At 41.9% G+C, this 24,054-nt stretch overlaps 2 long non-coding RNA genes across 10 annotated transcripts in view; one reads left to right on the forward strand and one right to left on the reverse strand.

Annotated features, from left to right (window-relative positions):
* Positions 1–23,815, reverse strand: part of LOC102546491 (uncharacterized) — a 266,102-nt gene extending 242,287 nt beyond the window's left edge. The window contains exons 1-2 of one of the 4 annotated variants that reach the window (XR_010062773.1): positions 23,629–23,795; positions 3,063–3,178 (exon numbers count right to left, since the gene is read on the reverse strand). This is a non-coding gene — a long non-coding RNA (uncharacterized LOC102546491). Of the gene's footprint in view, positions 1–3,062; positions 3,179–23,628 lie in introns of all 4 variants that reach the window. The other 3 variants (XR_010062772.1, XR_010062770.1, XR_010062768.1) reach the window with 3 other exon arrangements.
* The window catches only part of LOC102546604 (uncharacterized), a 33,062-nt gene continuing 18,157 nt past the window's right edge, over positions 9,150–24,054 (forward strand). For 2 of the 6 annotated variants that reach the window (XR_010062763.1, XR_005497238.2), the window contains exons 1-3: positions 9,150–9,616; positions 13,053–13,160; positions 15,295–15,515. This is a non-coding gene — a long non-coding RNA (uncharacterized LOC102546604). Of the gene's footprint in view, positions 9,617–13,052; positions 13,161–15,294; positions 15,516–16,268; positions 16,285–18,297; positions 18,515–24,054 lie in introns of those variants that run through there. The other 4 variants (XR_349835.5, XR_005497240.2, XR_010062764.1 and 1 more) reach the window with 4 other exon arrangements.

The following is a 24,054-nucleotide window of genomic DNA, read 5'->3' on the forward strand; positions in this document are numbered from 1 at the left end:
TATATATGTATATATATATACATTGCCATATATATATATATATATGGGCAACCATGTAAGCTAGGATAAAAACAAAATTAGGGAGAAAAAAAAACTAAGCAGAAACATCAGAAATATTCTGTAAGAAGAGAGATTTCTTTATTTTTTAAGCCCAGACAAGGTACAAAATGGAGTGCAGAGGGAAAAACAAAAACCCTGACTGTTATAACACATTATTTATTTTGGCACATGAAAATCAAATTTCAATAAAATTCATGAGAAAAGATTTAAAAGCGACTCTTGAATGGAGGAAAAAAAATGGCAGTCAATAGAAATTATTCTGATCAGGTAATAAGCAGTGGTTTTAACTCATGTTCAATTAAATAAAATATCACAACAGCCAACTCACAAATAAAGAGTCCCAACAGAAAAATTTGTACTAAAAGACTGTAATCTGGAAATTTTCGGATCAGTAATATCATAATCAAAACAATAGAGATTCTAAGAAGAGCTCAACAGTAAGTTAGGGATGACAGAAGAACTGATGAGCTTGGAGGTGAACTAATCTAAAACAGAGGGGGTGGTGAAATAACTGAAGGCAATAAGGACTCCAACTGGTAGGCCATGCCAAATGTGCCAGCATTTCTGCACAGGGAGTCTGGAAGACCAGGAAACAAGGAAAAAGGCAGAGCTCCCCAGTCCAGAGGGTTACTAAAAAACAATTGATAAGCTCATCCTAAGTTAGATGCAAAAGACTTAAAACAGCCAAATCCAATTATAGATTAAAGATAAAATTGGAGGAATTACGCTGATTTAAAACATTCACTAAAACAATGATAATCAATACAGGATAATGCTAGATGTGTGTGTGTGTGTGTGTGTGTGTGTGTGTGAGAGAGAGAGAGAGAGAGAGAGAGAGAGAGAGAGAGAGGGAGAGACAGACAGACAGACAGACAGACACAGAGACTTGGAGACAGAGACCAGAGATTTCAATAACCTGGCAAATATCTGGCCCAGAAACAAGCCCTTGCTTTTACAGCTGGTTGATTTCAAGATACAGAGAACTCAATGGCTGAAGACAAGTTGCTTCAACAAATGATGTTGAAATAATCATACACATTAGCGATGAAAACAATAAACTTAGACCTTTAAAGCATCCCATGTACAAAAGTAAGCTCAAAATATAAAGGTTAAATCTACAAATCTCCTAATAAAACATAAGAGATGATTGTGATCATCTTTCCTTAAGCAGAGCTGTGTTAGGTAAAACACCAAACACTGTCTACGGAAGAGAATTTTCAGTCATAAAAGGATAAATGAAAAGAAAGAAAAAAACCCAGACACTCAGAGAAAATACTCACAATCATATATTTAAAAGACTTGTGGGCTGGAGAGATGGCTCAGTGGTTGAGAATACCGACTGCTCTTGCAGAGGTCCTGAGTTCAATTCCCAGCAACCACATGGTGGCTCACAACCATCTGTAATGGAATCCGATGCCCTCTTCTGGTGTGTCTGAAGATAGCGACTGTGTACTCACATACATAAAATAAATAAATAAATCTTTAAAAAAAAGGGGGGGGGTTGGGGATTTAGCTCAGTGGTAGAGCACTTGCCTAGCAAGCGCAAGGCCCTGGGTTCGGTCCCCAGCTCCGGAAAAAAAAAAAAAAAAAAAAAAAAAAAAAGACTTGTATCCTGGAGCTGGAGAGATGGCTCACTTGTTAAGAGTACTGTATGGTCTTCCAAAGAACCAGAGTTCAGTTCACAGCACCCATGCTGGGAAGCTCGAAACTTCCTGCAAATTCAAATCAAGGAATCTGACACCCTTCTCTGTCCCCTACAGACACTCACAAACATGTACTAATAAAGAAACACACACAACATGTATACAGGCACGCACACACACACATGCACACACACATAAAAAAGATAACAAATCTTTAGAAGAAAAAGATTTGTTTCATTATACTTATGTTTATAACGCATGTAAAGATTCTTCCCACTGAATAAGACAGAAAGAAAACACACCAAAAGTGAAAAGAATTAAGCAGGCATTTTAACAAAGAACACATTCAAATGGCTAATTAACTCGTGAAAAGATACTCAATCATTAGTCATTAGAGAAATACAAATTAAAACCACAATTCAATAAACTACACATCTACTGAAATGGCTGCAGTCCAATAAGCTAATAAAGAAAGCATTGATGAAGATGTTGAAAACAGGAACCATCAGGTATTGCTTGTGGGAACATATAATGGCACTGCTACTTCAAAAAAATAGTTGGATAATTTTTTAATTGAACCACATATAATCTAGTAATTCCATTCCTAGATGCTTATGAGAATTAACTTTATATGTTTATATAAATACTTAGGTGCCAATGTTCATAGTGGTTCAGCTCTATTGACAATAGCCCCAGAGTGAAAAAAACATTTCTAAGTGTCCACTGCTAAGCACAGACAATTATCAGGAACACAGATGTTCATCATAAATGACGAACAAAATGTGATCTACCAATATAAGGAAAAACAATGTACCAACAAAAATGAATGTGCTGCTTGTATGTCTACAGTATGAATACATTTTAAAGCACTACAATAACTGTTATAGTTTGAGTCTCCGTTGCTGTAATAGAACACTCTGTTCAAGAACACTCTGCAAGTCCCGGGTTGGGTGTGGGGGTGATATTTGGCTCATAGGTTCTAGTTTACAATGGAAAGAAGCCTCTGTGAAAACTCAGGGCAGGAATCCGGATGCAAGAACTGAAGCAGAGACCATGGAAGACCAATGCTTCTTGGCCTTCTTGAGCTTCGGCTCAGCCACCTTTCTTATATAATCCAGGGCCACCTGCCCAGGAGTGGCACAAGCCACAGTGGGTTCCTCCTCTGTCATTTAGAAACCTATAAAGCTCCACTGCAGACATGTCCACAGGCCAATGTGATAGAGGCCGTTCATCAACTGGGGTCCCCTCTTCCATGGTATGTCAAGTTGACAACCAAGAGTAACCATTACAATGACTTAAATAAACATACAACGCAATGTATACAGGGCCAGATTGCTCAATGGATAAAGACACTCTTACCAAAGCCAGCAAACTGCATTAGGTTTCTGGTACTCATGTGGTGGAGTGAAATAACCAATTCCCACAAGTTGTCCTCTGACCTCCACGTGTGTCAAGACATGTACACATCTACACATCTGCAAACACACATATGCACACATTGTAAGATAAAAATCTGAAAAAACCAAGAAGCGTTGTGAGGATCGTTTTGGTGGTGGTGGTTGGTTAATTGATTTTTTTTTTTGACTTGTTTGTTTTTGCTTTGTAAATCTGTATAAAATTTCTCAGGGAAGCAAAACTATAGAGGCAGTAGGTTCCCAGGACTTTGGGAGTGAGAATTTGTTAGATGACAGCCATGGAAATTTCTTATTGTGGTAGAGTTTTCAAACGGGATTATTGTTATAATTACACAAATGGGAAATTTTTCAAATAAAATCAGCAAATTACATTTATAACTAATTAAATAGATTTACAGTGGTTAAGTCACATATCAAATTATACCCTTGAAAACACGTTTATACATTTTGATGATCTACTATTAACCTTTCTGTGTTGACCTTATTTAAGGAAATCAAAGAAATCCCGAATTCTGTGCATGCAATTCTGTGAATTCTGCATCTCAGGGACCTTTAAGAACAGCAATATTGACTTCATTTGACAATGGAATGATATGTTTCTCTTGCAAAAGGAGAAGGGGATTCACTCTGCCACCTGCAACGTGAAGTTGTAGTCTTTCCCAGTAGTTGTAGTGTTTATAGGATGGTATTGGCCCATCACGGATTCAGTTAGATTGATAAGAATCTAATCTAATCTAATCTAATCTAATCTAATCAAACTGAATCAAATCGAATGCACAAACAGTGTTATTGAGGAGGGGAGGAGAGGCTATACCACAGATTATACCAAAAGCCAAATCTGTCTGATTACATACTTCTTACCAATAACTACTAACCTGTAGAAATCCTATTCACTTCCCTCTGTCATGTTTCACCATTCATGTTCCCAGAAACCTATAACCCTGTAGTCTCAGTCCGTGAATTCAATCCCCCAGGCCCTTGTTTTTTTTTTAATAGAACTGAACTTAAGTACTAAGTATAGAGTGTCAGGGCACGGGTAGAGTGGGAAGGGTCAGTGTCAACTGCTTCAGAAGCCAAGTTTTAGCCTAAATAAATGAGTGTCTGGTTCGATGGAATTTCCAAACACAACCGAGTGCAATATGAATGAGAATTAAGAAATATTAGGATAAGGCTGGGGAGAGCAATGGTCTGGTCTGTCAGGGAACAATATAGACCAAAGGGTAATCTCTAGTACCCATTATAAAAAGCAGGAAATGGCTGCAGTGATGGGTAGAGGCAGGCTAATCTCTGGGACTACCCAGCCAGTCTCTAACATTACCAGTAAGTCCCTGTTTTCAGTGAGAGACCTTCTTTCAAAACACAAGGAAAATAGCACTTGAGGAGGCATAACATATGACACTGTCCTCTGGTCTCCAAATTCATCTACACACACACACTCACACACTCACACACTCACACACTCACACACACACACACACACACACACACACAGGCAAAGCCAGACTAGAGTAATATTTCACCTTTTTCCATGTAAATAAATGAATTTTTCTTGTGAGTCTCATAAAGCAGGTACGATTACTCCTGTTTTACAGATGGTAGAAATCACATTTAACATATCCAAACATCCCTGAAAAACCCATGGTAGACTCATGCCCCAAGTCCAAACCCACTCCTCCGAACCTTAATCATTACATTGATTCCATATATCTTTTTGAAATAAATTAAGGACATAATAATTATTTCTATTTTTCCGGAAGGAGTGACAATGTTCCTCCCTGGAGTTCAACTCCAAGCTGGGAATGGCAAGGCTGTAGCACCATCAACAGAAACCCACTGATGCCTGGTAAGGCCATTTTCAGCAAATGTTATCATCTTGATGCAGCTAGGAACATTTTTTTCTAACCTGAAATTAAGCACTGCTATGAGTTCAAGACCTTTTGTCAGGCATCATTTATCTCCAGTGAATTTTCAGGATAAAATTGACCATAGCTATCCTTTCTCATTTTTTCCCTCTTCTTTTTTATGTATGTATGTATGTATGTATGTATGTATGTATGTATGTATGTATGTATGTGTTTATTTATTTTTATTGGCTATTTCTCTATTTACATTTTAAACAGTATCATCTTTCCCTGTTTCCCCTCCAGAAACCCCCTATTCTATCCCCCCTCCCCTTGATTTTATGAGGGTGTTTCCCCACCCACTCACCCCTTCCACCTCCCGGCCTTGACATTCCCCTACACCAGGGCATTGAGCCTTCACAGGACCAAGAGTCTCTCCTCCCATTGATGCCCGACAAGGCCATCCTCTGCTACATATGTGGCTGAAGCCATGTGTTACTCCATGTGCACTCTTTGCTTGGTGGTTTAGTCCCTGGGAGCTCTGAGGATTCTGGCCAGTTGATATTGTTGCTCTTCTGATGCGGTTGTCATCCTTTCTTATTTTCTTGCATTCCTGACCGTTTTCTTCTATATCACAACATATTGGAATAAAGAGCACTTGTGTTCCACCACCCATTTTAAATGCTTCATTGAATAGTTGACGTGCTACATCTGTAAATTTCTCTCCTTCTCTCTTTCCTTTCCCACGTCCTGTGCTTTCCCATCCAGTGTGAAATTACATGTTACAATTATTAAACTTGAAAAGTTTGTTTGAAAAGAGGAGGGAGAAAGAGGAGGGGGAAGAGGAAGAGGAAAGGGAAGGGGAGGGAGGAGGAGGAAGAGAAGAAGGAGGAAGAGGAGAAGGAGGAGGAGGTGGAAGAAGAAAGAAGAAGAAGGAGAGGGAGAAGGAGAAGGAGAAGGAGAAGGAAAAGGAGAAGGAGAAGGAGAAGGAGAAGGAGAAGGAGAAGGAGAAGGAGAAGGAGAAGGAGAAGGAGAAGGAGAAGGAGAAGGAGAAGGAGAAGGAGAAGGAGGAGAGTAGTCAACTTCCAAATAAGACTGGTTCACATTTGAGGATGGTGGCACATGTCTATAGTCCCACTACTCAGGAGGCAGAAACAGGTGGATTGCTGTGAATTCGAGGCCAGCCTGATCTACAAAAAGAATTCCAGAACAGCTTCTGGAAATAGAGAAATCCTGTACCTAAAAACCAAGAGGAGGGGGGAAAAGGAGAAAGTAGGAGGAAGGACAACAGGGAGGAGAGAACAGAGGGTGTCTTCTTTTGAGACATCCCTTGCCAATATTTGAGATTTTACTAATATGCCCAGTTTTATGGCTCTTCTCTAATTATCTGGCCAATTTGGGCTTCACAAAGACATGTAAAATCCATTATTTGATGTCATTCTTCCAATGGTCATGACAGAATGCAATCACAGGGGTAGATTTTCCTTCACAATCCAGAGACTTGGAATTGGCAACTCAGTTATTTTACTCAACTGCTTCCTTTCTTTGTTTGCTTACCCTAATAAAGTTTTCACTTGACAGCTATAATTAAGGAATGATGTATTGCTTGAGCTCGTAAATGGCTGTTCAATAATATAAAACCAAATGAGGACATTGAATAATGAAGCTGAAAACTCGCTTTCTTTGCTTTGAATATTATTTTAATTACTTGTTCTATTTATTTACTTACTATTATTAATTGCTCTATTAATTGAGAGATTGATATGTGCCAAGTATTTTACCATTAATTTACACACATTCTCTCACATGGATTAATCCTTCCTAAGAATGATTAGAAATTACACTTAACCTCATTTAATATATAAAATACCAAACATTAGGATAGAACTTGTCCAAAATCACACAATAAATAAAATAGCAAAATCATAAGTTTCATATATTTCAGATTCCAAACAGCCTATTTCTAACCAATAAATCATCTCAAATGCCAGACTTTAAAACATCATAACCCATGTCCACACATGGATGGATACATGCGTGTGTATGTATGTGTATGTATATATATTCATCCAGATATGTTTGTGAACACATAGGCACACACCTAAATAACATGTAAATATCAATTGTTTTATATAAGAAATGTCATTTTTCTTGATGCGTTCCCTACCCCCTCCAAAAGCCACAGTTGTTTTGGACTTACAATAGCTCTGTTCTAAGAGAGCCATGATACGAGGGACTGCAAGGACTCTGAAGGAGTCATTACAATTCCACAGAGAGACTGTGCTATGCATGTTATGAATGTTTAAGAGCGAGTGCAGAGTCTGTCATGTCAACTCTCATCTACTTCAATGACAGATTATTTTTCTACCAGAACCAGTGTTTTGAATATATCGGCTACGAAAAAAAAAAAAAAAAACAGGGGGACATTTTTCTAGAGTCAAACACACACCACACACACACAAACTGTGATGGAATCACAGAACCTAGTTCTTCTAGGAGCATTAAAATTCAGACTCAAACCCACAAAAACAAACAAGTAAACAAAAAAGATACCCTTCACCAAACAATCCAGTGAGCAAGTGTTTAATTCATCTCGAATCATATCAGATTATATATATATATATATATATCATAGAAATTCATATCTACTGACATCACTATGAATAAAGTACTATGATCAATGGTATACCTGAATAGTCTCACTTTTCCTCTCAGTTCAATGTAAAGCAGTAACAATTACTTTCCTTTTCAATATGAGGAAAACACATCAAAAATTAAAAAAAAAAAAAGAGGATCAAGTCAACTTTTCAAATGCCCTCAGTTACAAAGAAAAACTTGGCATCCAGATCAGACCTCAGCAACAGAGCGAACATGCTCTGTGTGTACGTACACGGATGATGATGCATTTGCATTAAAACCAAGAAGCCCAATCTTAGCAAGAAAGAAATTCAAATGCTTGTGGGGTAAACATCAGAAAGCCTAGAAGGCTATTTGTTTGACAAAATATTAAAAAGACGATTTTCATAAGCATACTCGGGCTCCTAAAAATAATCTCTCCTATCCCGCAGGAGGAAGCTGAGAGAAATGCTGAGATTTGAGGCCAGCCTAAGCTACAAAGTATTGAGCTAGCCTAGACAACAAAGACCTTGCATAAAAATACAAACAAATAAAACATTCTAGGGCTGGTTGTGGAGATGGCAAGGCAAGCATGAGCTCCTGCGTTCGAATCTCCAAAAGCCACATCATAAAGACATCACAGCAGCACGTGTCTGTAATCTGATTGCTCCCCAGAAAGATGAGAGACAAAAAAAAAGGAGAACTCTTACATGACTCAGGCAACAGCAGACAGAAAATAAAAGACCTCTCTCAAACAAGGCAAAAGGGCCACCAAAGAAGACCAACTCCTAAAGATATCCAATGATCTCCACACATGTCCTAGGCCATATGTGTGTCTACACTTACATACACAAATTCTCTCTCTCTCTCTGTCTCTCTCTGTCTCTCTCTCTCTCTCTCTCTCTCTCTCTCACACACACACACACACACACACACACACACACACACACACGTTATATTCTCAGAGATTTTTTTTTAATCTTGATAAACTGTCAAACTAGGTTATGACTTCAAATACCATTCACAAAGCTTTTGCTTAAGGCTCTTACTAAAATTAATGTAGTGGAGGGAATATCTGGAAATGGTAAAGGCAGTGAATTTTGTAATGTGTCTTTACTCTTCAAAAATGGTAAAGCCTTGTTTGATCGATTTGTGTTCTAAATTTGTGTTGGCAAATAGTTTTCATCACTCAAGCCAAATGAACCAACCCTCTGCCTGAAAAGTAATCCCCGAGTTCTTCACCAGAAAGCGGCGATTGATTAGCAATGTCTGTCACGACAGGGGTGGGGCAGCATTCATGGCTTCTATTTGACATCCCTACCCTAGACAAACAAATGCACACACCTCCTGAAATAGACTCCAGAGGAGTCAGCAATCGACCAAAGGAAAGAGAGTGTAGGGGAAAATAAAGAAGAGAGGGAGAAGGTGGCAAGGCAAAGGGGGGGGGGGGGGAGAAGGGCGGAGGGAGGGAAGAAGGGAGAGAAGGAAGGAAGGAAGGAGGGAGGGAAGAAGGGAGAGAAGGAAGGAAGGAGGGAGGGAGGGAGGGAGGAAGGAAGGAGGGAAGGAAGGAAGGAAGGAAAAGCTGTCTTGATAACTTGTTTTAGAATGAAGGAGTAGATATCAGACACTGACTTGAGACACCAAGGCTGATGAGCCCAGTGGATCAAACGGATGAACAGTTGCTAAACTTTGCTTGTATCTTGCTTGGCATCTATCTCTTCCTGTCCTGCAGCAGCAGCACCCTGGTCCCTGTTATTATAAACTGCTCAGGCTAGTTTCCAGTTTTGTTTGGTTTTGGTTTTGGTTTTGGTTTTGCGGTTGCTTTGTCTTGTTTCGTTCGTGACTACTGTCACCCCAGCAAGTTCTGTTTTCTTGGTGAACCCTGAAACAGGCACCCAGGAAAAAAAAATGTAAAGTCTGTTTGAAGGGACACCAGCTTTCATCATGATCTCTGGAAGAGCTGGAAGGCTCTCCAAGTGGACTGAAGATCACCCCGGAGGCTAGCGATGGAGCTCAGGCTTTCCACTCAACAACTCCGTACGTGAGTGGCCTTGCTCTCCCCTTCTGTCACTACCAAATGGAGTACTGGATTGTCCCTAATGGGTCCCTTTCATCTCTCGTTCACTTCATTTCCTCTAAATAGTCACCTTGCCTATTCAGCAGGCAGAATCCCAGGAGGAAGACCCTGGAGCTGGAGAAGGCGGACAACTGGGAGAGCGCAGGCTCTAACAAACCCTAGCCAGGCTGCAGCTTAGGCACTGCTCTGAAAGTCAGTCCCCTTACCTGCCGTCCCTTGGGCGACGAACCACTTCATCTGTTGCCCAAGATTGTTAACGTAGCAAGAACATGTTGCCCTCATAGACAGTGTGTAACTCACTGAACCCAGTGAAGAACTCTTGCACTTGCTGACAAAACTGGTCCATGTTGCCCTCCTCCATCTCAGCGTCATAAAAGGGATGGATCTCACACCCTGGATTTCTGTCCTCTAGTTTACAACATCACCATAGCTAACCACTCTGGGCTTTTCCTCTCTACTCAATCCCAGAGACCTAACCCAACAAAATTTTGCACAGCATAAAGACGGGCAGGGTATCATGCTTTTATGAGATTTGTTTCTCTTCCCAGCCCTTGCCAGTTTTTACATTCGTAAGGCGGGAGCGTTGTGTCATTGCTCAGTGCCATGTGGCATATGTCGAAGCCGCATTACTCCTCTTCCTCGTTTTATTCTGACAAAAAAAAAATACCCCCACCTGCCAACATCTGAATGCTATAAATAGTGGGAAAAACAGAGAGGCCTTAAAAGCCCATTGAAACGTATTGGATGCAGAAACTTCCTTGGATGGCCGGCGTGGAAAAATATTTTGCTAAAAACTAGGGAGTGTTGCTCTGACTGGCATACAGGCAGACAGTTTGCTTGGTGTTTACCCAGCCTGTGGCCAGGGAACACTCGGCTGTTTATTCCAGTGGGGGGGGATGTTAGGAGACGCTGTTTGTCTAGTCAGAAACAAGCTTTGAGACGGCAAGGCTACCTGTGACCAATTTTCAACTAAATTTATCTTCGGACTTCGTGTAAGTAATCTAAGCGTAACCAAATCCTTTTGGCCTTCTCTATAGTCATGTCATAGAATCCTTACCAAAAAAAAAAAAAAAAAAAAAGTCTCCTGTCTTTGGCCCACAAGGATGGCTTCTGATTCTTCAGCCAAATCTTCCTTTGAGACCTCGACGTGAGTTCTGGGGAAATAGACGGTGTTTTGTTCAATGCAGGAAATAACTATTGCTTATTCAATAAAACGGAATGATATTTAACCAAGCATTTTCAAACATCTTTGCCCCTTGCTCCCTGGTCCAATAAATAACGCGTACTATTGAGCACTGATCGTAGCTAGCTTCATCTCATGAAAGCAATTTATGTTTTACTTCGTGGCTTACTTAAAAGCACAACTATGACTAATAACTACTTTCGCTGCCATTTTGACACTGACCTGAAGAAAAGTTGAAAAATGTATTTTTTTTCCTTCACTCTTGGACAGTTCTTTTGATGAAATAGACGGTTTAAGAGCAAGATAACTCCCAGTAAAATGCAAAAAAATTATAGTTGTCCTATTTCGAACACCGATTACTGTGAATCCACTCTCTTCTTTTTCATCGGCATTAATTTCCATGCGCAATCCCACCGTTTTTGTTTTGTTTTGTTTTGTTTGTTCTACTTTGTTTGGCTTTTACATCAGACTGCTCGGTTTAAAATACAATTCCTTTCAGACTGTCAAAGCACCAAGCAGAGGAGTCTGACTCCCAGAAGTGTTCAGAAATGTTTGATCAGGGTGAAAACCAGACGTGAAGCAGGTTTTACACATTTCTGTCACCAGCACGTCCTTGCTTCTGCATCATTAGCAACTTTGAGTCTTCTCCAAACTCCCAGTATATCATTACGGAAACCCCATCTCACTGACCGACAAAACTCCTAAAAGAAGAAATAAGAGAGTAGCGCGGGAAGTTACCCAACCAAGATTTACCCCACCTCTGGGTCTGAGATCCATGCCAGAGATTTTTTCTGCAGGCCCCTGAATCTCAGGAGGGCAGGAATCTGCAGACCCAGCTCCTTGTCAAGTTGACAAATGTGTTAAATTCACAGATAAAAGCCTGCATGTTAGGCTGTCAAGGGGTCAGTTCGCCTGAGCCCTTCTATCCTTCAAGTTCTACTCAGAAGCAGAGGCCCTCCATGAGTGCTGCTGCTTCAGCCACACAGTTCAAACGTGGAGGCGGCCCAGCTACAAAGATTTTGACAATTGGCTGAAACATTAGAGGGACAGGCTGTGCGGATGCAAAACCCCCAGAGCTGAGTTAAATCTGTGTAGGGGGCACACCAGTGGGGAAGCCCAAGGTATCCCAGTTAAGAGCTAGGGCCTGGTGAACAGTACACAAGGAAACTCCTGTCAGGATAAAGCCAGAAAACAGCACCGAGAAGGCCAAAAGAAAAAGAGGCACATTGCTGCCAATCAACAGTAACAAGAGAGAGGAGAAAATAAACAAACAAACAAAAACAAAACAAAACAAAAAACCCACAAAGTGAGACAAAGTACTGAATCACGTGCTCCTAATTGCAAATTGCCGCTCAGTTGTCTCTGTTGCTTCCTTTTGTTCTTGGCAGTTTCGTTAATTAAATTTGAAGGTTACTATGTAAAGTAATGAGTTTTATCGTGGCATCTTTTATACATGTCTGTGTGGTTTTACTTTGTTTCCGTTCCTTCCCCTCCCCCACGGCCTTCCCTGCCTCCCTCCCCCCCACTTCCAGCCGGTCCCCTCGCTTCTGATTTTTTTTAATTATATGCATTCTCTATTTCCTACTCACTGAGATCCCTTCCTCCCTTTCATGAAAGAGGATAGTTACACGTATAAACACCCCTACACGCATGCAATTTTAAATTTAGTTTTGGCCGATGGAAGAAAACATTCAGTCTTTGCCTTTCTGGGTCTCCGCTTGTTTTGCTTAGCCTGACTTCCAGTTGCATTCACTTTCCTGAAAATATCAGTTCAGTTTTCTTTAGGACTGCATATAACTCCACCGTATTTACATCACTCGTTCTCTTTATCCCTTTATCTGCTGATGACAGCATCAAGGCCGTCCCAGTGCTGTGGCCATAGTGAGGAATTCCACAGTAAGTGTGGATGTGCAAAGTCCTCTGTGGTGCGTTCACTCAGAGTTCTCTGCCCTCCGCGCACACATGTCCCTGCTGAAAGCATCATACTCTGAGTTTAAGGCTACAAAGAAGAGTGTTTTCTACTCTTTACCTTAAAAATGAAGTTTTAGACAGCCCACACTAGAAGTTTTAAATTATAACCTAATGCCTCTTCGATTATGTCACAAAGGAGCCCTAACAGTGGACACCCATGCTGCTAGCCAGCAGCCAGTATTTATTTCTTCACCCTTGGATGTCAATACCAGGAACTAAAAAAAAAAAATCCAAATGTATTCGCAGATGCCACGGTTCCTGGAGTGGTGCAAAGAGGAAAGAAATGCAGAAACCAGCAGAAGGAAACAGGAAGTGATGGGCTGAGCTCCCAGCCACCGTGTGAGAAAGGACAAGGTAGGACTCGGTTTCAGTTGAATCTGCACGTTGCCTAGCTGGTCTGAACGTCAGCTTTCTTCCCTCACCAGGACTCCTCAGGCTAAAGATAGGGCACGTCACACAAGACAGGTCACACAAGAAAGCTCTGGTCTTAATATGAATCCCAGCATGCACATCTACTCCAGCTCCGGGAAATCCATTACTCTTCTCTGTCGTCTACTGGCACTGCATTCAAGTGCACAAATACACGAACAACAACAGCAGCAGCAGCAACAACAATAATAATAAATTAGGTTCATCTTGTGGAATATTGTGGAAAAACAATATTAAATTTGATTATTGCGTCTTCTAAGCTCAGAAGGGAACATTAGCCATCATCTTGTCCATTTCCTGTCCAATGTAGGGTCTTCTTTTTGTGGTCTCTGTCAGACTGAAGCAGCAGTTCCCAAGGGGTGAGCTATGACCTGCACGGGGGTCACATATCACATACCCTGCATATCAGATATTTACATTACAATTCATGACAGTAGCAAAGTCACAGTTGTAGAGTAGCAAATAATAATAATAATAATAATATTATGTTTGGGGGTCACCACAACATGAGGAACTGTTAAAGGGTCACGGAATTAGGAAAGGTGAGAGTTTCACACTCTAAAGCCACCTGCGGAATGCGGTACTTCCGAAATGACAAAATTCCCATCACTCTCTGCTTAACTAAAATTATTAAAAATTTACTCTTAAAATTAAATCAACATCACCAGAAGCTTCCTTCAAAGTAAGCCTCTTAAACCACAGGGATTGGCCAGCGTGCCTGGTGTATCTCGGGGGATCCTGCAGACTCTATCGCCATGGCTCATGTTTCAGAGATGGATACCCTGAAACTGCCAATCAACTGTCAATCAATCCATCCCAAAAGTCTTTCCTAACATTGCCATGTTAGGAAACTTTGGACTCTCACGCATCTACCCATAAAATGTCCAACAGGTTCGTACAGTTGTTTTCTACTTGGAAAAGATAGACATAGTCCAGGCAGAAGAATTTGAAAACCGAAAGCAAAGAGCCCTAAAGTTTCAATTTGACTATTAGCATACTGGTGTATATCTCCCTGCTATTTCTTTGTTGCAGTGACTCAGATTTTTCATCAAAATATCATCATGCTACAGACGTTCCGGAGCCTCCTTATTATGTTGAATTAACTGGAAGATAAAGCTACTAGAGCCCAGGGTCTTCTCACCCTCCAGGATAATGTGACAGAGACTGACTGGCAAGGAAATGAATGAATTAGACACCCCTGCATAATCGAATATGATTATGCAGACTCCTTAATTTGGGGATTCAGCCTCCTGACTATGACTCTTCGTTATTTGCAATCTTAAGAGTGCTTTTGAATCTTAAAAAAATATATATATTCAGAGTTGTTAGGTTTATCTAATTAAATAGGCATAAATGTAAAAAATGTAAAAAAAAAATCTTACATTCATCACCAAAAATAAATTAATTAATTAATTAAATAAGTAACAGTAAACAGTAACAGGTGCCCTGGTGAAACACAGAGAAATTATATCTCTGTGAGATGCCTAGAAAGACTTGTCTAATAGCTCCATGCATCCAAGGGAGTTGGGTTAGTTTTGTAATCTTGGAGATTATCGGGGCATCTCCTCTGTTTATTCACAATAACGCAGGGGCAGTGAGAATCAGCAGATCCAAATGAACGCATCCTAAGAAGCAGGCGTGGCTGGCATTGAAGGCAGTCTGGCTCCCAGAAGTTCAGCCGGACCGAAAAAGTAGCCAGCATGCTGGACATCTGCTAGAATCGCTGCTCTGACAATACCACTAAGTGCCTCATGAAAAGGCCTGTGCTCCAGTCACCTGGCTCCCTGTGGCCCTTCCCAGAGCCTGGCCTGTCAAAGTAACTCTGCTATTGGAATTCAAATGTCCCCCAGTGGCCACATTTGGAAAACTTGGTCATCAGCCTGTGTGCTGGGAAGTAGAAAAGCCTTTAGGAAGCAGAGCTGACCAGGAAGAAGTTAGGTCTCTGGAGGCGTGTCTGACATGAGACCCCGCCCCTCCCCCTCTTACTTTCAGGCCACCATGAGGTGACAAGTTTCCTCAGTCACAAGTTTCTACCCCAGTGTTCTGCCTCTTTTTGCAGGCTCAAAAGCAACAGGGCCAAGCATCCATGGAGCCAAAATAAAGTTAATTCTCAAAAGCTGACTTCCTACAGTAGTCCGTCAGAAGGACCGGAAGTTGCTAACACAACCTCCACTGAGAGTCGTTGTGTGCTGTTTCTGTTCCCACCCATCACTGGTTTTACCCAGTCCCACTCAACTCACAAAGTTCCAGTGAGATGAGACTTACCAACACGTGATAAAGGTAAGGCGCCAAACTAAACCCCAACGACTGCTGTTTAACAGGCTCGCCTCACCTAGCAAGAGAGAAAGGAGAAGGCCAGGCACCTAATGTCCCTTTGCACAGCATGCTCTCGGCAGGCTTCACTTACACTAGGCACCACCTGCTGAAGATTTCAACACCCATCATTAGCGCCACAGGCTGGCGACCAATCTTGCAACATCTGGCCTCTGGGGACATCCACTCATTCAGAGTATCTACTGTGTACTAGGGACTGCCTGGGTGCTAGGGCGTGAGGCTCTGTTTTCATTCTAGAAGTTAAGGTAAGAAGCAAAACACAAAGTGTGTCAGATACGTACACAAGAGGATGACAATCCTGTGCCACCTCGAAGTTAAAACAGCATGATAATAGTAGATCACTATGAGGCTGGGAGGTGGGTGGCTGGGCCAGAGAGGGTCGTCAGGAACCATTCTCCAAAAAGGAAAATTCCAGCAGAAGTGCGTAGGAGGAAACCAACCCGAAATGGGAATGTCTGAGGGAAGAGAGCAAACACGCAGAAAGGCCCTGAAGCAGGAACAGGGACAGACGGAAAGAAAGTAGGTCAACTGTCTCTGGAGATGGTTTTTAAGTTGAGAAGAGTGTAGAGTAAATGGAGAGGTTGGCCAGGTTAGGCTAATGCGTGCAGGTGTGATGAGGAGTTTGCAGTTTTATTCTGGTATCTACGTGATGGAAACGTACAGCAAGGCCGAAGTATGATTGGATTTTTAATTTTTCAGAGATAAAAATCTCAGTGTCGCTCTAAAGCCTGGGGCGGCCACATATTTCACGGAATTGGTACAGAATGAAATAACACGGGCAGAGTTCAAGAAGCAGCCAGGAGCCCCTTGACAAGACGAGAACTGAGAGCCACAGCGAGTGTCACCCACAAAAGGGAGTCCACATCAGAAGGGGAATGGCTTAGAGGTTTCCTAGTCCCCACTCATCAACCTAGAACCCAGAAATCAAAGAGACCAGGTGACAACAGCAAGCCAATGACCATTTTTGGGGGTAGGCAAATGGAGTAGTAAGAACAGGAAAGGGGGAGATAGATCAGGCCAGACTCAGCTGTGGTGTCTGATGGAGAAGAAAGGGTTGGAGCCCGGATGTTCCTGGGATTCTATCAGTTTTGGGAAAATACTTTCAGAACTGAAGGTGTCCTGTTGTCTGATGTTGGCAGTGCTTCGCCAACAGGGTACTAGATAATACTCTGGGGGGAGGACCGAGGACTAGACAGCAAAGAAAGTTGGGGAGGAAGCAAGCTCCAAGTTTAGCCAGCATTCTTTGGATTTAACCCTGCTGCCCCTTCCTAGTCCTCTCCATTATGTCAGGAGGGCACAGGTCATGTTAATTTAATAGGTTTTTCTGAAAGCCTTCAAGATTATCCAAGTCACAACTACGTGCAGAATGAATTATGTATACTCTGTTACCTTAATGATTTTCATAAATCTATTAAACTTCTTCATCCTTCTTCTCCAACTCTGCTGCTGTTGATCTCTCCCTCTCTGCTTTTCCTTCTGTGACCTCTCTCCCTCCTTCCCTTCTCTCCCTTTCCTCCTTCCTGAACTTTTTTGTTTATATATAGGTTAGCCCCCCCCCACCAAAACAAACCCCACAACTTTCAAGGAAAATAACAATATAACACAAACAATATAATATAAACCTGTGTTCTCTTTGAGTCTATAATTCAGTGAGTTTGAGAACACCAATTTGCCTTTCCCGGGACTTCAGGCACATTTTATATTATATGAGATTTCTTTGTTTAAAAATTACTGAAAGTGATTTTTTTTCCCCTCAATGATTCATTGATCTCCTCTGCAGGCTCATTCATTGTTTAAGTGTAATTCACTTGGATTTCATGAAGACAGGGAAATCACTTACATCAGCCCAGGGTTCCCTCACTATCTCATTAACTTGTGTTTCGGTTTCCCTGAATGATGTTTCTTTTATGCTATTGAGTCCTGTGAGCCTTGCTGGAGATCTGCAAAAAGGAAAAACAGGAGAAGTTCTGCCTTCTGTGTCATCTGTTAGCATTGCACCATCTGCCCCAGGCAACTGGCCTATCCCTTCCTTGGTTTTCAGGGTAGTAAACAGATTTACTCAAAGGGAAAAGAAAAGGGAGAACAAAGGGCAGGCTGCACGGGGTGGGGAGGGGGCGGAATGGTCCCCACTGCTGCAAGATCACAGGCTGTTTTCCACAAGTTGCTGTTTTGGGTCCCCAATCCACCTGCTTGCTCCTCTGTCCCCCTAAGGTCTCCCTAATAGAGCTCCTGTCAAAACTCTGAACAGGGAATGGGGGTAATACAAAGACAGTTGGCTCTGCCTGTGAATACCATAAAGCAGGATTGGTGTCAATCATTTTTAGCTTCCAAACCCTGGCTTGAGCCATGCCTCAGCAAAACTAGCCCCTTTCAGCCTGACCCCTCCCCCTCTTGCATCTCACTTCTGAGACTCAGTAAACGTCTCCCTTCCTTGTAATGCTGCAGTAGGCATAGCATTTGCCTCTGCCTGGCTTTTTTGTTTGTTTGTTTGTTTACATCTGCTTATTAATTAACTGGGACCACTATATTAATTTGCAAAGAGTGCCACAACTCATTATAAAATCCATATATTAACAGACATGCGCTGAGTTTTGGAAGCCCTATGTTTGAGACTGCGGTATACTAAGTGTACACAAGGTTGGGGTCTTTGAGGGCTGGGAGAAAGTCCATTTTGTCTGTCACTTGGCTTCTGGCAGATTGCTGGTAATCTTTGTTTCTTGGCTTGTAGACACACGCTCCCGGTCTCTGCTGTCATGTGTTCCTGCCCTTCAGTCGGTATATCTGGCAGTGGGATTAGGCGTGCGTGCCACTCCAACATCGTCTCCCCTTTAAGTAATTCAGAGATCCTATAGATGAGAACGTCAAGATGTGAAGTTTACTTGATGTTTGAACTTTCGTTTTTCAACTCTCTAAAGAAAAATAAAGACAGTCTTTTCATGATTAAATTGCTTATGTTTTATCAAACTCAAGATGGCAATAGGGTGCCCTGAAAACCCAACTTTCCTTAGTAAGATTTTAATGTAATTCTTCTTGTACTGAATAAGTGAGAGAAGTTCTCAGTCCTACCCGATACCTGGAGTTCTTTCTCCTTCTGTGCGCCCTCCTCAGCTGCTGGACACCATGGTCAGCGGGGTCCCCAGCGGCTCTCCCTCCTTGCTGCAGAGCTTCACAGGCCGTGGACCTGCTCTCTGCGTCTCAGCCCTTCTGTCCAGGATGTGATTCCACACTACTTTACCCAGATTGTTTCACTCTTTGTCTTCCTCTGTCTTTCCTTTTCTGAATAGTGTTTTGGTGGTTTTGTTACCATTTTTTTGTTGTTGGTTTTTGAGTCAGGATCTCACTCTGTAGCCCTGTTTGCCAGGAACACCCACCTTCCTCTGATGCCCAAGTGCTTGGATTACAGATATAAACCACAATGTTCAAACGATTCTTCTCCTTTTCCTTCTTCTCTTTCTTCTCCCCCTCCTCCTCTTTCTCCTTTTCTTCCTTCCTTCCTTCCTTTCTCCTCCTCCTCTTCCTCTTCTTCCTCCTCTTCTTTTTAAATGTAGTCACGGCTGCTGTGGACATGTGCTGTCTTCTATGCAGCCCAAACTTATGAGGTTCGATGATGATGCTTTGCCAAACTTCTGCTGTTACTTGTGGATTAAGCGCTGTATTCTGTAAACATACCTTCGCCATATGCAGAGTTTACTATTGCAATCAAAACTTACAACAAAGGCAATCTGATATAAATGTAATGACATGTATAATGAGTATTGTGTTGCTATGTGCTCATAAACCATAAGCCTCTCAAATAAATGCCATTTAATGCCTAATTTTTACATACGCTATGGAAGCATGTCGTTTTTAAGCTCCTTTCAGAGAGGCTGTAATTAATATTCAGGCAGCCAATAGCTCCCCTACCACAAACAATTTAAACAGCAAAGTTCCTAGATCTCACTTCCCAGTAATGATTATGCAACTACATTTGAGCACTCAGTGCCAAGCCCTCTACAGGGTGCTTTCACACAGGGAAAGCAACAGCCTCGCCTCCATCACCAAGCAACGTGTGTTCTCTGTGAGCCCTGAAGACTCTTAGATCCCACTTCTGACAGGCCCTAGCTTTAAAGCCATTAAACCTTTGGTCTCTGTACTCACCTGTGGGTTATTATTAACTAAAGTGGTGTCTCAGAAGAATTCTTTCTGTGCACACAGAAAGAGAGTAAGTAGTAGGCCCGTGAGAAAGGGAAACAGAGATAGACAGAGTTAGGAGGATGGAGGAAACAGCAGTGAGACCATTGCTCCACAGCCATGAGCTTCAGTGAGTCCTGCTGGGACAAGCTGTCCTCACTGGACAGGAGTGAAAACACTTCCTTTTGGGAAGAACTGGAAAGAATATGGGGGTGAGGGCTAAGAAGACCAAACCAGCATTCGTGCCTATTAACTGCTTGCTGTGGACCAGGAATCATGCTAGGTTATGTATTCCTTTGATTAGTATTTACAGGCATATTCTGAAGTACGAATTAACAGTTAAGAAACTAAGATTGACAAAGTAAAAAAACAAAAACAAAAACAAAAAAAACAAAAAACTCCCAATTCAAATAAATAGTTAGTGATCCACTCTAAAACCAAACCTTCCCAAATTCAGACACAATGGTCTCAACTACTTTACTCTGCTGCCTTCCTGCAAAATGCAAACATCTACTGTGTTGCTTAAGCTTATACTGAGGACAAGATGGCTGGGCCAGCAAGACGGCCTGGAGGGTAACCTACTTTCCTTGTAAGTTTGCCCATTTGAGTTTGGATCCTCAGAGCCCAAGCAAACAAGGAAAGAGAGATCACACTGCACGAAGCTGTCCTCTGATTGCCACATACATGTATGCCATGGCATGCCTCCCTGGCCCTTCCCACACCGACAATAATAAACAATACAGTATTCTTAAAACTAAATCCGAAATCTTGTTCTAAAGTATAGCAACGAGACGTATTTTCTCTTTTCATTCACTTACTATTAGATACTTTAATTTTTCCCACAAGCTCTCATGTAGCCAAGGCTAACCTAAAGCTCACTGTATAGACCAAGATGACCCTAAACCTCTAATTTCTCTGCCTCCTCCTCATGAGTTTCTGACTTACAGGCATTCAACACAATGTGCTTTTGCGTGGTGTTGGGGATCAACCTGGAGACTTCAGACAGGTTAAGCCAGCCCTCTACTAACCGTACCACAGCCCAACTTTACACTTCTTTCAATGCAATTTTTTAAAATGTATCCTTTAAAGTCAATCTTGGTGGTACAGGCCTCTAATTCCAGAACTTGAGAGGCATGAGATCCTTAATAAGAAACGTGTGTGTCTGTGAATGTGTCTGTGTGTGTTATTCTTTTATGATATAAGAACTATATAATTTTTACATGTATATGTACATGGGATGAGAGATAAAGACATGAGATTTAATCTAAATGTAGCTGTAGAGAGGCAGCCACTGAAATCAACAGACTGGAGATGCCAAAGGAAAACAGTCAAGGAGTTCATGGAGCACAAGCTGGCCTCAAAATTACTCTGTAGCTGAAGATGACATTGGAATCTGGACCCTCTTGTCTTTGCCTCTCAAGTTCTGGAAGTAGAGGCCTGTACCACCAAAGGATGCATGGCCAAATCTGATCTTACTTCACATGGTCAAACACCCATTAGCAGACCCAGATCCATGGGTGCTTTGTGCATCTTCTGGGCTCCCAAGCCTCAGCCTCCAGTGCAGAAGACCTTGGCCTTCCCTATGGAGAGCTCATGCTCACCCCAAGGGCACAGGGTGGGTGGAGGACGGTGTTGGGGGACTCACAGGTGGAGACAGAAAAGCAAGCGCTCTGTTCCCTACTTGCTTTGCTAAACATGGAGAAGGATCATACAGGATTGATCTAAGGTCTCAGTTGCAAACATTCATGACCAGGTGATGATGATTTCAAGTGTCTCAATCCTTTTAAGTTAGAGAGCTTCAAAACCTGCCTTCAGTTAAGTAACCAATCTGTTTAATGGATAGTAGATGGACATTATCTCAAAAGTTCAAATAAAAATTTTGGCTCAGTGCTTATGCCTCCCTCCCAAGGTCCCTATTCATCATTCCAGTGAATTTATCAAGGTCCGACATGCTGCTGGGAAAGTTGCCAGTTCAGATACATGAACTGTCAGCACACCTCCTTCAGGGATGGCTCACAATGACCACGCTCATGAAGTAGATATATAAACCCCGATGGTAGTTTATTACATGTGAAGGGCGACGACCATCATGGGGACTAAAGGGCCTCGAGGTCAAAGAACTAGTACCTCTCTGATGGAAAGCACACCTTTATATGTGCCAAATCACAATCCAGTGAATGCTTGGTGGTCTGCAAATGAGAGTAATAAAAGCTGAAGAGACAAATGAGTCACTGACCCAAGTTGAGATGTCCAGCTCTGCCCTACCTAGAAAAGTCTGTCTCCTCCAAGAAGGACTTCAGAGGACTTGGGTGTATGGACAGAGGAGCAGACACTGGGAGGCTGCATTCAACACTCTCTCTCTCTCTCTCTCTCTCTCTCTCAACATTTACATAATGAACCAACGCTTTGCCTTGTGTTTTCCCTCCTTAGATAATACATTTTATTTGATTTCACAAGTCCTGTAAACTGTGTCCACACGAAGGATACAATTAACATAGGCCATACACTTATGTCAATGTCCAAATATAGTAAACATCTTTGTGAAAAATTCCACAGACTTCTAAAGGCAAGCCAATGCCTAATGACCACATTCTAGAACATGTAGAAAACAGAACCTTACTGTTAGATGATTATTTAATCCAAGACACCATTTCTAGAACTGCTAAGACAAAGTAAGCTTCTTTATTCGCTCAACCATTCTCTATGTAGTAGATGACTGAGGGCAACAGCGATTTTTCTGGCTGTTTGTTGACTCCCTCATCCAGTGACAGCATTATAAACTTGATATTGGGAGCTAGAGAGTGGCTAAGGGGTTAAGAACACTTACGGATCTTACCGCAGAGGACCCAGGTTCAGTTCTCTGAGCCAAATGAGAGTTCACAGCTGTCTGTAACTCCAGTTTTAGAAGAATCCAATGCATCCTCTGATCTTGATAGACTCCCACATATGTAGGGTGCACACACATACACACACACACACACACACACACATACACACACACACACACACACACACACACACACACTAAAACAAATAAATATTCAGTCCAAAGGGAGAGAGGGCTATGTCACAAGCTGTAAGCTGGCAGGTAGCCAATGGCTAGCGATGGAAAAATAATAATAAAAACTGCTATATTGGCAGCCAGTACTAATGCCTCTAGCAAAGTCACAATATTAACAGTTAATATTTCTCATCTATGCATTTAAAGTCTAAACCAGGATCCTTGCTTGATTAGATTTTTCATTATATTTATATGATAACATCAAAAAGCAACAGAGTCATGCGTTTTTGGAAACTGGTCTTCGGGAGATCCTAACCTCTGGTTCTCAGTAATCCGGGAAATATTTAGTTCTTATTTCTCACATGAATCTGCAGCAGACAAGGAAGAAAAACAAAAGCTGGAAAAACAGAGTCGCTACATTTTTAGTCCAGCGGGGTATTTAGTACTGAGCTAAAAGCAGCCCTTGTCGAGGGGGAAGTATTTTGTCTTGGTGAGTCCACAGGGTAACAATGTCTTAGCTTGCGGTTTGTGGGTTTCCTTTGGTATACTCTGCCCCTCTAGATACTTCACTGCCGTTTCCTAATTTAAAACTCGCCATTTCAAAATGTTCTGTGTTTTCCTTCTGAATGTCAGAAAATCTCCAAACCATTCTACTTTGATAGCAATTTATTGCAAAGAATTTCATGCAAATGCCCAGCTTAGGGGCTTATCTCATAGACCCCCAGCATCCGTGTGCTATGTGGTCAGTGGACTAAGCTGCTGTTAAATCCATGTGTGGTGCGATTGTCATTCCTAAATGTCTACATGAATATCTACATCAGTGGTGTCCCCATGGGAACTAGTAGGCCCCATCAGAGCAAGACTGCCCACCTGTTCCCAGACGCTTACCTGGATTGTTTGGCCCTTCTCTCTACCCTTCCTTACTTTCTTAACAGGGCTCAACTTCTGTTTCTTCCTCACTGGAGCTTAAGCCCTAGTGTACCAGAGCATTATGGGGCTTGCTCATTGCTTCCTTTAGCTATATCTGGCATTCTCTGACTTCTCCTTTACTGGTAACAGTGTGGTGAGCAGGGCCCAAGGGTTCTGGAGTTCTTAGAACTGGACTTAAGATAAGAAAGTAACGCTGCCTTAAATGTCCCTTCCTAAGAAGTTCAGAGGAACTGCCCAACACTTCCTACACGGGATCGAAAAGATCACAAAATCACTTTGGTCAAATAGCTCAATTTTATACTTAACAATTAAGCAAAAAAACCAAAAATATCTTTAAGCTTAAAACCTTCAACTTCTCTGAATCTACAGTGACTCAGTTGCTTT

Source organism: Rattus norvegicus, chromosome 1 (assembly GCF_036323735.1).
Source record: "Rattus norvegicus strain BN/NHsdMcwi chromosome 1, GRCr8, whole genome shotgun sequence".
NCBI classification, from domain to species: domain Eukaryota; kingdom Metazoa; phylum Chordata; class Mammalia; order Rodentia; family Muridae; genus Rattus; species Rattus norvegicus.